We start from the raw sequence: 15,798 nt of genomic DNA, 5'->3' as shown, positions 1-15,798 counted from the left end.
CCCCAACACATGTCCAGTTTACAAGGAACACTGGTTCCCAGAATATAGCAGAACAATCCATGGGCGGGCAGAAATGTAGTCACCCCCAGTTTTTCCACTGTGGAGGTGCTAGCCCCTACTGCTCCCCTGATTCTGCTGTCCCAAACACAATCTGCCTGGAGTGACTGCTCATGTAGGCTAGACCTTTAACACTAGTTGTAAGGGGTGCTATTGGTTTCATTTACATGAAACTCAGCTTTGAAAAAAGGAGTACTTGTGGCACCTTAGAGACTAACAAATTTATTTGAGCATGAGCTTTCGTGAGCTACAGTTCACTTCATCGGATGCATCCGATGAAGTGAACTGTAGCTCACGAAAGCTCATGCTCAAATAAATTTGTTAGTCTCTAAGGTGCCACAAGTACTCCTTTTCTTTTTGCGAATACAGATTAACAAGGCTGCTACTCTGAAACCTGTCAGCTTTGAAAAGTTTGGGAAATGCTGATTTAATTTCGATTTTTTCCTCATGAAAAAATTAAGCATAAGATGGGCCCAAAACAAACTTGTAGCACAAGTTCCCTCTGAATTTGAGTGAGTCGAGCCCAAGCTAGAATTTCATAGCTGACCCCAGTCTCAGAATGAGCAGAACAAAACCAAACCCCTGCAGATTTGAACACCCACTATCTTCAGGGGTTCAAAATCCAGGCCAGAATTTTGCAGTTTAGGCCCACCAAAGGGAAGAGCAAAAGAAGAAATGATTTGGTGTTGAGAGCATTCTAGTGGTGCTTTCCAGAAGTCATTATTGACAATCTCAGTTCGGCCCAGCTCCAGAAAGGTATCTAGGCCTAAGTACCTTTGTGGATCTGTGTCTTCATCTTATTTACAGCAAGACTTTTTGGGTTTGGTAGAAGATCTCACCAGCAGAATTGTTGCTGTTAAGAGGATGACAATTCCACTGCTCTCAGACTTGCTGTGTTCTGTCCCAGACTGATACCAATAATACCATGTTGGCAAAGGATTAGTGATCATCTTAAGGTCTGATATCTCAAGAGTCGTCAGATGTAGAAATACCTGATTTCTACCAGAAAGACAATAGGATTTACAGGATATACTTTATTTATTTTCAAAGTATATACAGGGTGCTACAGGTTTCAGATCCTGACTCCCATTCTGGCTGCTTGTGCAACTCATCATGGCCATAAAGTTGGTGGCTCAACACCCTGAGAATTCACCCTGCATGGGAGAATTCCTTGGTAGCACGGAGCTCCTGTACCCTTGGCATGATTCTGGGAAAAGGAACTGGGGCATCCTTACATCCTGGTCATACCTGGCTGTGGTCAGCTGACCACGAGTTAGAACGGCCCTGAGGTTGCTGTAACATTCACTAAATACAAGCCCGCAGAAAAACTGTGGATGTATGCTGCACCAAACTAGGTCCTTGCTGCCATAGCTATGCAGACATAGGCTATGTCTACACTACAGAACTTAAGTCACCAATCTTCTCTGACATTGGCAGTCATTTGTTAATACTTTGCACTACTATAACACATTTCAGCTAGAGCTCTCCAGCTGTTTTACAAGCATTAAAGCACTCCTCAAAATACCCCTGAAATGGGCAAGCCTTTTCATTTTCATTCTACAGATGGGGAAACGGAGACACAGAGCAGTTAAGTGACATAATCAAGGTTACACAATAAGTCAGTAACACTATCAGGAACTGAACCTAGGTGTCCTGACTCCCAGTGCCTTTCTCTAAGCCAGTGGTTCCCAAACTTGTTCCGCCACTTGTGCAGGGAAAGCCCCTGGTGGGCCGGGCCGGTTTGTTTACCTGCCGCGTCCGCAGGTTCAGCCGATCATGGCTCCCACTGGCCACGGTTCGCTGCTCCAGGTCAATGAGAGCTGCTGGAAGTGACGCGGGCCGAGGGACATACTGGCCGCCGCTTCCAGCAGCTCCCATTGGCCTGGAGCAGCGAACTGCGGCCACTGGGAGCCGCGATTGGCCGAATCTGCAGGCGTGGCAGGTAAACGAACCGGCCCGGTCCACCAGGGGCTTTCTCTGAACAAGTGGCGGAACAAGTTTGGGAACCACTGCTCTAAGCTCTAGGTCACATTGCTCCTTTCACTAGAGCCAAAAAATTCATTTTCTGAGATACCATAGATCAGAGGTTCTCAAACTGGGGCTCAGGACCCCTCAGGGGATCGTGAGGGTAATTACATGGGGAGTTGCGAGCTGTCAGCCTCCACCTCAAACCCCGCTATGCCTCCAGCATTTATAATGGTGTTAAAGGTATAAACAACTGTTTTTAATGTATGGGGGTGGGGGGTCACACTCAGAGGCTGACTATGTGAAAGGGGTCACCAGTACAAAAGTTTGAGAACCACTGCTATAGGTCAAAGCAGAATCAAAGAATAGTTCAAATAACTGTGGGCCTCCATACACATGTATAGTTCCATAACATTGCACTGTACACCTGAAGGGATAGAGACTGGCTAGGATATTACAGATTTTTGGATAACAAGTTCTTTCCTGTGCAAGAGCAAAAGAAAGAACTTCCATAGATTTTACTTTGGTTTTTCCCCTAAATGTGTTTGTTGGTTTGGAGATTTACATGTAAACAGTTGTTTGAACCTTCAGACTTAGAAATGTACAAGCCAAAACTGTTTTTTTTTTTTTTTTGCCTCCAGCCTTCCCTACACTGCAATGGTCAGAGGAAAAAAAGCTTGCAGTGAAACCCCAGTGGTTTGCTCCACCCCAGCAGCAATTTCTGTGCAGTTACAGAGCATGAAGGGGACCGCACAGCTGCTGACAGCAACCCAGTCTCTGTGCTGACTCCCCCAGTAACATCAGAGTCACACCACAGACCTCTGCCACTGCTTCTCGGCAGACTTCCTCTTCGGGGTGAGGCATGATACTAAATTAACTACCAGAGAATGACAACAAAGAATAACTACCAGAAGAAGAGGCAAAGAATATCGAGAATGACAACTACCAGATTCGAAGTAGGAAAAGTGGCAATAGGCACAGCATTATGATCTCTGGCTCAGAAAGCTAGCCTCTTTCCAGTAAGCAAAGCTCATGCAAGAATTTGGGTGTCTGTCATCTTTGCCCCTCTCCCCTTCCTAACCAGGTTAAAGCTGGCCTAACAAGGACTAACATTTTTGAACCCAGGTGGTTGGAATCCCGTTTGCTAAGGGGAGACCAACGAGTCTCTGATCACAGAAGGCTTTAAACACTCCATGAATTCCAAACCCTCCCCTCGCTGGACTATAGACACGTCCATCAGTTGGATTCAGATATTTGTCTTTACTTTTTCCCACTCTAACTTGACTCTGGAAGGATCTCCAATCTTCTGGCACTAACCCAGTCTCCAGCTCTTTTCTCCTGTTCTTAAGGTCATCTTTGATTCTATTGAATTTCCCATGCCTCCTCATCAATTGCACACGGATTAGAATAAGTGGCAAGTCCCAGCTTTCTTTGCCTCCTAAAGTTTGTGAATCCTGGGTTCTCTTCCTACTGCCCATACTGACATGCCATGACAAGTCACTTAACCACAATGCCTCAGTTTCATCATCATCATCATCCCCCCTCCCATAACCGCATTGGTCGTTGGGTCACCATCACTGAAGAGCAATCAACCAATTGTCTCCACCACTGATGGTTGTGTGTCAGTGCTTGAATCTCTGCGAAGTCCATTCCTGTCCACTCTTTTATGTTGTCAATCCATCTCTTCTTCTGTCTACCTCTTCTTCTCTTCCCCTGTACTGTCCCTTGGGGGATGATCTTGGATAGGCCAGATGATCTTGTTACATGGCCATACCACTTCAGCTTGCGCTTCTTCATGGTCATCAGGAGGTCTTCATATGACCCAGTGCACTGGGTGATGATACTGTGGACCTCTTCATTAGTGACGTGGATGAAGTAAGAGATGCCCAGGATTTTATGGAAGTATCTCATTTCTACTACCCATATTTTTCTGCTCAAGTTCTGCCGTAAGGGTCAAAGTCTCGCACGCATACAGAAAAATGGAGGTGACCAATGCGTGCAGCAGTTTTAGTTTGCATTCCAGAGAGATGTTCTTAGTACTCCAAATTTTCTGGCTTTAGCTTTGCCACTGCTGCTGTTGTTTGCGCAGTTCTTGCCCAAATTTCTGCCTTGGATCCTTCATCAGTGATGATTGCCTCCAAATACTTGAACTGTTTCACTGTCCCCAGCTCTTGTCCACTGACAATGATATGTGAGCTGATCCCGTCACGTTTGTTTGTCATCAGCTTGGTTTTCTCTGCACTGATTTCCATGCTGTATTTTGCTGAGGTTTCATCCAATCATTTCACAAGGTTGGCAAGTTCATCTTCGCTGCCTGCCAGGCTGTCAATGTCATCAGCGATCTGAAGATTTGAGATTGTTCACCCCCCAGTGCCTACTGTGCATATGTGATCTTCTAGGGCATCAATCATTATGTGCTCCAAGTAGATGTTTACTCAACTGTAAAGTGGGGATGGAAATAGCTGTCTACTTTTCAGGGGTGTTGTGTGGTTTAATTCAGTGGGATCTTCAGCTGTGAAGCAGTGGGATTGTCAGCTGTGAAGGTGTTATCAGACAGTAAGGCATGAATATTGTAATGGTGTTACTGTATCATACTCAAACCCAATATTCGTCGGGTTACTGTACTTAAAGCAGGGCAGGGGTGTAGTCTCACTGCAATGCACAGGGCGGTGCTTATGTAAACGCATCGCTGCATGGGGATGGCTCTGAGTAGAGTTAGAGCACGCCCTCCTCACACTGCCCCTTTTGGCCCAATACAGCTGGCCAAGTCTCCAGCTCCTCTGTTCGCTGCTCTCTCCTCTTTCCAATCAGCCTCTCCTCCTCATGCTCTCTGACCAGTCAGCAAGCAACTCCTTCCCTGCAGTCAGCACACACGACCAGCTCAAGGGGTCTGACCCACCAGGTATGCATCTGCCAGGCTCCCAGCCCAGCCCCAACCTGCTTACTTGGCAGCTGCTCCCCCTGCTTATCAGCCTGTGTCTCCTACTTCTCCCCTTCTTGGCCATGTCTTCAGCAGCTGCTCTTTCAACCTACTTCACCACCCATTTGCCTCCCTCTTGCCTTTCCCCCATTGATCTTGCTTCTCCTTGCCTTCCTTTCTGGTTTCCTGTAACATCTCCTTCCTCCACCTGCCCCTCCTGACCACACTGGCTCTGATTGTCTTCCCCTTGCCGTCACTCATCTGACATCTCCTTTAAGATCAAACCTCCAGCTGGCTTCCAACATTAAAAAGAATTCCAGGGCGAAGGAGCTGAGATGAGAATGTACATGACTGAGTGTCAGAGTATTTTCCCTATGCAGTGTAGCACAAGCTTGACCTGCTGGAGGTAATCTGCTGATCAAACAGTTGAAACCTGCCATCTCGTGGCAATAGTTTGCAATAGCAACACTTTAAAAATGTGTTTTTAAACACTGGGCCTTTGCTAAGTACTCATTTAGCACTTATATAACGTTTGTCATCCATCCATAGCTCTTAAAGTGCTTGACAAAGGGAGGTAAGCATTATTCCCAGCAGTGCCTGCAAAAATGTGGATATTCCCTCGACTATTAGGACCAGATTTTTCAAGAGCTCAGCAGCTATAAATTGGGCCAGATTTTCAAAAGAATTCAGTTCCCACGAACGTACTTGAACAGGGACCAAATTTTTCAAAAGGGCTCTGCACCCTTCTAAAAATTTGGGCCTTGCTTAGATGCTCTTGAAGATTATCTTTAGGAGACAAGACACTAATAGTTATTCACTTTTTTTATTTAAATTTAACATTTATTTTAAAAATAAAAGTAAAAAAGCTGCAGCATGTGTGGGGAATCCAGATAATTGCACATCAGTGGCTGATGCCTCACAATGGACACTAATGTGGAGGTATTTGGCCTAATCTCTTATTTTGACACTGGACTGGGGATCAGGAAACCTGGGTTCTAGTTCCATCTCTGCCACATACTAGCTGAGGGACTTTGAGAAAGTCACTTCATGTCTTTGCATCTCTGTTTATCCATATATATAATGGAGATCAAGTGCCACTTCCAGCTGCTACCTTAGAAATGTATTAGGGTTCTGCGACCAGCCCCCAGGCATGTGAAATGCACATCTGGTTGCTGGAAATGGACAAGGTCATTTGTAAGCACAGAGTTATCTCTGTGCAAATTAAGATGCAGGAGGGGGGCCTCAGACAGACTTCCATAATCCAGGCAGGACATTTGGGGAGATAGGCAGGGCTTATTAGCAGGGAAAGGGGAGTGACACTTATTACTGGGGGAGCACTGATTCCCTATATTCATCTTTCAAAATAGAGTGGCATAGTGCACCCGGAAGTGGGGAAGGCTTTAATGGAAAGTTGAGGTGGAGTTGACAGACAGTGGGCACCATCTACCTATACATTGACACAGGCCTAGGGGCCACCCTGGGCACACAAACTAATTAGCTCCATCCTGTCCCCTCACACTTTATTGAATAAGTATTAAAAAGGACCTAGAAGTGACCGCAGTGGGCATTTCCTGCCTGCAGAGAGGTTCCATTCCCCATGGAGTACAGAATAGCCTCTTCATCTACAGAGCCTAGGAAGCCTCCCTAGATACTCTGAGCCTCACAGCTGTGCAGGCTCCTTTTGCCTGGCTTATGGCCTTTTGTCGCCTCTTTCTTATGTGACGAGATCCTTTTGAAAAAACTGCCTTTATTTCTGACCACAGCATTCTCTTCTTTACCTGGAAAAGGGCCTGTCTTGGCCCTGCTCCTGCAATCAGCTCCATGCAGGTGGATCCCTATGCTTGTATTAAGTCCCATTGACTTCCTAGCAGGGTCATGGGTTTAGAAACTACCTGTAGTGCATGGAAACAACCCCAGATAAATCCCAGCTCTGGTGCTAAAGCTACATATAGAAACGACTGCTACTTATTATTCCAAATACAGTCGTTGCCTGGTGCCTGCCCTGTTTGCTGTCTCTCATCATATTCTCAGGTTGTCAGCTGTTTGAGTCAGGGGCTGTCCTTTTTCATTTCATGTGTGTACAGTGTTTAACATAATGGGACCCAGGTTCTTGGCTGGACCCCTTTGTCCTACACCAGTGCCTCATTCTGACATCAGCGTCACTGTGTGCTGACCAGGAGCAGGTGTCCAGGTGTCCTTCCCTATGGAGGAGAAATCAGTGACACAGAGCCTGGGTATCCTTTCTTTGTAACTTCCTTTATTTACACCCAGAATGAGTGCTGACATGATATAGTCAAACAGCATGCCGGGCAATCTCTTCCTCCAGGAATCTCAGCCCAATATCAATGTGCAGTTCCCATGGAGCAACTCTGCCTCAAAAGTTGAATCTAATCAGAGCCCAAGGCAGAAAGCAAACCCTCCTGCTACTCACACAGCTCCTTCTCTCTAGAATCTGCCACTGTACAAAATTCAAGAGTAGTTCAAATAACTGTAGAACCCCATACACACATATAGTTCCATAACATTGCACCAGGCACCTGAAAGGATGGATGCATAAACCCAACATGGCATATCTTTCCAACAGTCAAAACTTGGTCGCAGGCTAAGAAAAGAACTTGGAGGTCTATATGTAACAATGCTACCTGGTGATACCTACCATAACAATACAAACACATAAATAACAATATAATTATGTACATGGCAATTTATCAGGTGTAGTCTATTATACTAAGACAAAAAAAATCCCTTGCCCCTCATCTCTTTTTATTGATTGAGACTGTGGGGCAGTTTTCATTTGGCAAGTATGCACATTTCGATACTTGATCCAGAAATCCTTGCTGAGCCAGTGCTCTCAACAGTTCTATTTATGGGAACATTTATTCATGAAAGAGTCTAGCTTTGCTATGAAAGAAATGAACCCGCAAAGAAACACTTTTCTATTTTACTACGCATCGCTTCGGAAAAATGATTTCGAACAAAACATCAGCTGTCTCCTTCCTTTCGTACCTTCCACCCACAACTCCAGAGGAAGAAGCTAACCGAAATGGGCCGGGCCTTACTCTGCTCAGAAGGGTTTTCCCCTTGGCACTATCCAGACATAAAGAGACTAAACCCTGTGGAGAAGACTTTCTTGTCACTCCTGGTTGGGTCGGGGTAGAGATGAAATCCTACAGTTACGAGTAAGGAGGGAAAGCATAACAAGCAGACCGAGAATCAGAACTTCCTGGGACCTCTTCTGGGCCTCTGAAGTTTTGTTTTGAGATTCGTGAGTTCAGAATGAAGTTTTTTATAAGGTTTTGCTGCAAACAGTCCCTTTCCTCATTTGGTAAAACATCCACATATATGTATGTGGTTTGAGGGAGGGATAAAAGCTATATTTATGATGTGTATTACAACAGTGCCCAGAGGTCACCACCAAGATTAGGGCCCCATTGTGCTAGGCCCTGTACAAACACATGCTTAGGGACAGTACCTGTAAAAGGCTTTACAATCGAAATAGACAAGACAGACAAAAGGTGGCGGATTCTTTAGAGTAGTGCAGAGAAAGGTAATTCCATTCCATGGCGGATTTGGCTATCCCAAAACATGGCTTTGTTCTGAATGAAAACCAGAAATGCTCTGCAAAGGAAAGCTCTGGCTCAGAGGCAGTTAGTCAGCTGGGCTGCCTTGGAGCCACAGAATCTGGAAGTCCTGGCGTCCCTGGCTCTTGAGCAATCCGCATGGAGGTGAGGGGTATTCTGGGGCTCACAGATCCTGGCAGCCCACCCGTCCGGCTGCTGAGGAGCCATGTGGGTGAACTGTCTGGAAACCAGCCTCGCAAGAGGGTTTCAAAACCTGCCTGTGTTCTTTCAGAACATTGGGGAAATCAGTCAATCGCCACACAACTTGTCAAGTCTGCAAATTCCAATGAAACATTGTTTTTTCAGAATTTTTCCAACCAGTTCTATTATCATCCCCATTTTACAGATGGGGAACTGAGATACACAGATTATGGGCCTGATCCAGTTCCCACTGAAGTCAATGGCCAACTCCCATCAACATCACTGGTACAAGAGCGAACTGAAGCCAAATGGCCCTCTTTACCCAATCTTTACCCTTCCTCTCATTACAGTAAGTTAGAGCCATTGGTAAGCATCTAGAAGCTGTTATCTTCCCCACTTTGCAAACCCTATGCAGGGACTGGCTACAACTGCAGCCCCTGTACTTCTCCGCATGGAAGGTGGTGTCCCACAGCCTTTCCACCAGAAGTGGGGCAGAGGCAAGACCATGCCTCCCCTCCAGGGATTGGCCAGTACAGCTGGCTGGCAACAGAGGAGAATATATGCTGCACCCTCCTAAGGGGTGATGCTATGCTGCTGAGCACCCACTGGGGTCAACCCCTGCTCCGGACTGTGTCTTAATGGCATCCTCTGTCATTAAGGGCCAAATCCTGGTACCATTGAAGCCAGAATTTGACCATGAAATACATGCCTTAGGGGTATTTAATGCTCAAATCAGCTATGTATGTTAGGAAGGGCAGCCTTGTATTGAGAGTCTGGTATCCACATCCCTTGATCAGCTATTGACCATATCTCAAAATGCAATCTTAGGGCTCCTTTCATGGTAACTAGTGCCCAGAGCATGAAGCTATTCTTGCTAAACCAGCCTTGGCCAGAAAAGCTTCTTTTGGCTTCTTTTTAGTGGCTTTCAACACAGAGCCAAAAGGGGGTGGAAAATGACTAATACATCCCTCTTCAGCAGCCCTTCACCTAGCTCCACCAAACTTACATTATTTTCCCAAAGGAGCAGTTCTAAACTATTTAAAGTTGATCTATCCCAGAGCGCATGCCCAACTACAAGCATGAAGTCTCAATGTTTTTGCTAATCAACACTATGTATTGTGTGGCAAACTGGCCTTACATTTTGCAGGAATCTGTGGCATTGGGGTGCGGTCAACTGAAAAATTCGGGGGCAGCTTCATTTAAATGGAAAACCCAAGGTTTTTTTAAAAGAAGTATGGAAATGAACAATGCAATCACTATAGTATTCAATTGATTTTGTGCTGTTCCCACACTTCCAATAAATCACAGATTTTTGCACTGACTGTGCATCACTACATCCTGGACATTGTCAAGGGGAGAAGTTGAGGGCTTTACCAACTGGATAAGTGACAACTGGGGATTTTGGCACCTGAGGAGGTAGTTTGCAACTGTGGACTACGCATATTAGCTGGAAGTTTCTATCAAATGATCAGTAGTGAAACAGTTAACACAGACATTTAAATGAGCATCATTAGACTCCAGAGTTAACACCCAAGTGGGATTAAACAGGATTGTTCACACTTCTCAGAGTTACTGTTTCAAGATATCTGGAAACTTTGGCAGACAATACTGCATCACTTTAAATTCAGCTCATGCTATCAAAGTTTTCTGCACAACCACAGGAGCTAGAAACACAAATGATACTGACTAGTCTATTTCCATTGTCCTATGTGAATGAAGTTACTGCTATCGCTTCTTTTGTTTAGTGTTGTAGTGCTCAGAGGCCCCAACCCCACCGTGCTAGGCACTGAACAGATACAAGACAAAAACAACGAGGAGTCCTTGTGGCACCTTAGAGACTAACACATTTATTTGGGCAAAAGCTTTCGTGGGCTAAAACCCACTTCATCAGATGCATGGAGTGAAAAATACAGTAAGCAGTATATATATCACAGCACATGAAAAGATGGGAGTTGCCTTACCAAGTGGGGGGTCAGTGCTAACGAGGCCAATTCAATTAAGGTAGAAGTTGCCTATTCTCATCAGTTGACAAGAAGGTATGAGTATCAGCAGAGGGAAAATTACTTTTTGTAGTGATCCAGCCACTCCCAGTCTTTATTCAGGCCTAATTTGATGGTGTCCAGTTTGCAAATTAATTCCAGTTCTGCAGTTTCTCGCTGAAGTCTGTTTTTGAAGTTTTTTTGTTGAAGAATTGCCACTTTTAAGTCTGTTATTGAGTGTCCAGGGAGATTGAAGTGTTCTCCAACTGTTTTTTGAATGTTATAATTCTTGATGTCTGATTTGTGTCCATTTATTCTTTTGCATAGAGACTGTCTGGTTTGGCCAATGTACATGGCAGACGGGCATTGCTGGCACGTGATGGCTTATATCACATTGGTAGATGTGCAGGTGAATGAGCCCCTGATGGTGTGGCTGATGTGGTTAGGTCCTATGATGGTGTCCCTTGAATAGATATGCGGACAGAGTTGGCAACGGGGTTTGTTGCAGGGATTGGTTCCTGGGTTACTGTTTTTGTTATGTGGTATGTAGTTGCTGTGAGTATTTGCTTCAGGTTGTGGGGCTGTCTGTAAGCGAGACTGGCCTGTGTCCCAAGGTCTGTAAGAGTGAGGGATCGTCCTTCAGGATAGGTTGTAGATCCTTGATGATGCGCTGGAGAGGTTTTAGTAGGGAGCTGTGGGTAATTCTGTAGGGGGCTGTAGGTGACGGCTAGTGGCGTTCTGTTACTTTCTTTGTTGGGCCTGTCTTGTACTAGGTGACTTCTGGGTACCCTTCCGGATCTGTCAATCTATTTCTTCATTTCACCAGGTGGGTACTGTAGTTTTAAGAATGCCAGAGATCCTATAGGTGTTTGTCTCTGTCTGAGGGATTGGAACAAATGCGGTTGTATCTTATTTTTCACTCCATGCATCTGATGAAGTGGGTTTTAGCCCAAATAAATTTGTTAGTTTCTAAGGTGCCACAAGGACTCCTCATTGTTTTTGCTGATACAGACTAACATGGCTACCACTCTGAAACCTGTCACAAGACAAAAAGACAGACCCTGCCCCAAAGGGCTCACAGTCTAAGGATAAAAAATAAACAAGAGGAACAAATGGTGGAAAGTGAATGACATTTTAAAAAAATTATTTAAATTTTGATAATGAACTCTGTTTTCAGTAATGCAGGGACTGCCGCGTGGGGCTTTTCATATGATTTTTAATCCAATAGCATTTCTTTGAGCTGTAGTCAACTACACACTCATTCATTCCAATCCTGCAAACAGGCATGTAAGTATCTTTACTCATGTGCATCCTATCATTAGCGTTAATGGGGCTATTATTTGTAGTAGCTCCTAGAAGTCCCAACCAGCTCCATAGTGCTAAGCACTGGACGAACATCTACTAAGAAAAGCTGTCCTGAAAAGCTAACAATCCAAATAGGCAGGCAGACAAAGGTTGGGATTCACAAAGAGGTGAACTGCCATGCCCACAATCATGCACCACATCACTGGCAGAATCTGGAACAAACCCCAGCTGTCCTAGCTCCTAACTGACTGCCTCTTTCCTTACAGGAGTACAGTTACCTACATGTGTAAGTGTTTGCAGCAGCTGGCCCCTAGCGATGAAACATATACATATGGTTAGAAATCAAAATCATGTTAATGACAGGATGTTAAAATGACAAATTTTAAAAAGCCTAAAACATGTATTCTATCATCATGTTGTGACAGACAGTAATTCCTGCTTTATCCCAGTTAAATCGTATTGACTTAAGTGTAAGTATTTTAGGAGTGCATTGAATTAAAAATGCAAATGTTGACTTGTTATTGTGGGATTGTATATAACTTCTTTAAGGAGAAGACATGGCTAATGTAAACCCAAGGACGTGTTATGCACTTCAAAGGACTCTTTGAAAGAATGTGCGAGACGGAGAGGGGGGATTCCTAGGAAATACTTGGGAGGAGAGGAATGCAAAATAAGCCACCTCCAGATCCATCCTTTTGAAGCTGCCCCTCAAGCAGAAACCCATTATCTGGCCGATTAACTATTTGCGGTCTCTTCAAAGACTCAAACTGGATAAAGGAGGGACTCACAAGTGTGCTAGTTCTGAGCAAGAGCCATGATGAACTTGTGACCACAGGAGAAAACCCCGTGTGAGATTTGTTCGCTGGCCAGAGTCCTTGCTGGAGTTGGGGTGATTTCTGGTAAGCTTTTATCTTTTATTGTTTTTAATATGTTTTTTCTGTGATGCTTTTACCTTAAGAATAAATGGGCTTGCTTAGAAAGAGCTGTGTGGTAACTATAACTGTGGCAATTCACTGTTTACCATCTCCAAGGAGACAAGAAAAGCAGGCCTGCTGCGGCAGTCTGATTTCCTGAGGCGGTCACAGTACAGGCAGGGATCTATGCAGTCTGGAAACATCCTGGTCAGGAGAGAGAAACAGGCCTCAGACCAAGAGAGGTGATGGCTGAGGAGCTGGGAGTCTAGAGCGGGTGCCCTTACTGGACCACAGAGGGAGAATACAGATGCATTTGCTCTGAACTATGACATGTTATTTTGTTCTGTCCCTTTAAAGTTTTCTACATAGTGCTCCTTAGTAAGGTAGATCCACTAATGAAATGCTTGTGAGAAAGAAACTTTTGCTGCTGACAAAGACAGAAGGTCAGTCAAAATGTCCAGGGCTGTTTTAATAAAGTCATCATTTTTTTGAATTCTAAATTTATGCTTCAGAGCTCCACTGAAGTTAACAGAGCTAAGCTGGTTTATTCCATCTGCGGACCTGGTCCTCTGCATTTCACCTCTTATGTGGGATAAGTGGATGAACAATCAAATTCAATTTAATGGTCACTTTGAATCTGGGACATTGTCCAGACAGCATCAAGCTCTGAAGCTTTATGTTTTGACTGCATTCTTGCGCACACCTGTAAGGTCTGAAGCCTTTTTCTGCAGCCATATTCGGAGAACAGCAGTCACTAGCCAAGAAGCCACATCCTCACATTCCATCTAAATTGCATCAAACCAATATAATATCGGGCTGGTAAGAAGGTGCTCCTGTCCTCATAGAACCCACCATCACCGGATAAAGAAACAGATCTTAAGATGTCTAAAGAAAACTTTGTTTGATAACATTCTGTCTGGCAAGGAACCACTTATCAACAGTTGTGGGTGTGAAATCCTGACTTCGTTATTGTTTTGCTTTTATGGTCCCCACTTCTCTATTGTTTATCTGTACAGTCTCTGTCTGGTTCTTTGATTGTTTCTGTCTGTTGCATAATTAATTTTACAAGATTTAAATCAACTAAGGTGGTGGGGTATGATGAGTGAGTAAAGAATTATTACACAATATGTTAGGATTGGTTAAAGAATTATTTTGTAACATTTTAGTAAAATGATTGGTTTAGGGATAGCTAAGCAGGACTCAAGTTTCACTATATAAACTGAGGTCCAAGAAGGAGACCTGCTGGGAAGGAAAAAGAATGGAAAAGGGAAAAGAAGAAGAATAAGAAGGAAAAACCTGGAAGAAGAAGAAGAACTCACTCTCCCAAGACACAGCCTAAAATCAGAGCTGCTAAGAATCCTCTGCACGACCGTGACATGCAGCAACCAGAATCCAGACGAGACTGACCTTGCCTGGACAACAGGGATAGTCCACCTGTATGATCAGGATTGGTAAGCATGTCATTGTATGCTTAGCATGTGTATTTTGCTTGGTAATTGTTAATAAATAGTGGATAAGGATATTACTGTGTAAGGTTCTTTCACTGGTAAAAAGATCCTACAAACCTGCAGAGAAGTATGCCCTGAGCCCTAGGAACTGGGTAAGGTGGGGGTTCCTAAATTGACTGGGTTATGCCTTGAGCCCTAGGAATTGAGTAAAGGTGGGTGCACTAGAGTGTGTGGGTAACACACACAGTCATTCTAACGTTACATACAAATATGCAATAGACATCACCATTTAGGGAGAAATTCACAGCTAAAATACACAGCTCTTATTTTTCTCATTTGTTAATTGAAGGGAAAGAACACTGTAAATAAGTTTAATATATAGGAAATTTTGCATACATGTGGATCTCGGTACGAACTAAGCACCAGGCTGTGTTTGAACACTGAAGTCTTCATGTTCAGTTTTGTATTGATGTTTTCATGGACATGCCTGTCACTGTTCAGGATAACTGCACCTGTAATTCCGCCTTGTGATCCAGCCAGGGCATCCACTCTTAGGCTTCCATCTCCCCAGCCACCAACTTTCTTGGGTGAAGACCTGCATCTCTCCCTCTCCTGACCTGGGTTTCCAAATTGCACAGTTTCCTGCCTACACTGTGAATTCCCCTGCCACACAGACTGCCTCAGCAGGCCAGCTTTGCTTTCTCTTCAGAGGCTGTGAACAGTTACCATACATCTGTTTCTAAGCAACCACATTTATACTTACATAAAAGCATTACAGAGACATATTAGAAACAATAAAAGAACCTACAAGCATGCTGATAACCTTACCAGAGATCACCCCCCAAATCCAACAAGGGCTCTGGCAGGTGAATAGTCCTTCAAACCCACACTGGGGTTTTCTTGTGGTTACAAGTTCATAATTTTTTCCTCAGAAGAAGAACCCCCGTGACAGTCTGTACCCTTATGTTCACCCCTTTTACAAGACTGTGATAAATTTTGTACAAAGTATGCCTTGTGAGGTATCATTTGAAGACTCATAATTTGCTGATCATTATTCTCCTGGCAAAATATGTGTGGCAACATTGTATGTAAAGTTTTAAGATTCTACTGTATAATGTTATTAAGACATTCCAACTGGGGAAGCAGCCACAAACCAGTTTCTCAGAGACAAAAGGCAAACTGACACCTCAGCCAGGTGTCAATGAAATCAAATGGACCATCACCTGGTTAAGTGGCCATTCTTTGGCAGGAAAAGGGGTGTCAGTGAGACATTTACATCTTGGCAAAGGAACAGCGGGAGGCTCCCATCCCCACAGACTTCCTGTCTCCTGAGCCCTAGCTGGAGATGATTCTCAAAGAAGAGGAAAAGGTATAAGAATGGGGAACAGATGCCCCAAAATATTCTCTCCCTTTATCTCTACTCACGGCATCGACAACACTTGAAGGACA

The sequence above is a fragment of the Lepidochelys kempii genome, chromosome 1 (assembly GCF_965140285.1).
Source record: "Lepidochelys kempii isolate rLepKem1 chromosome 1, rLepKem1.hap1, whole genome shotgun sequence".
Taxonomy (NCBI): Eukaryota; Metazoa; Chordata; order Testudines; family Cheloniidae; genus Lepidochelys; species Lepidochelys kempii.
The sequence above is the reverse complement of the archived record's forward strand: the minus strand, read 5'-3'. Positions refer to the sequence as shown.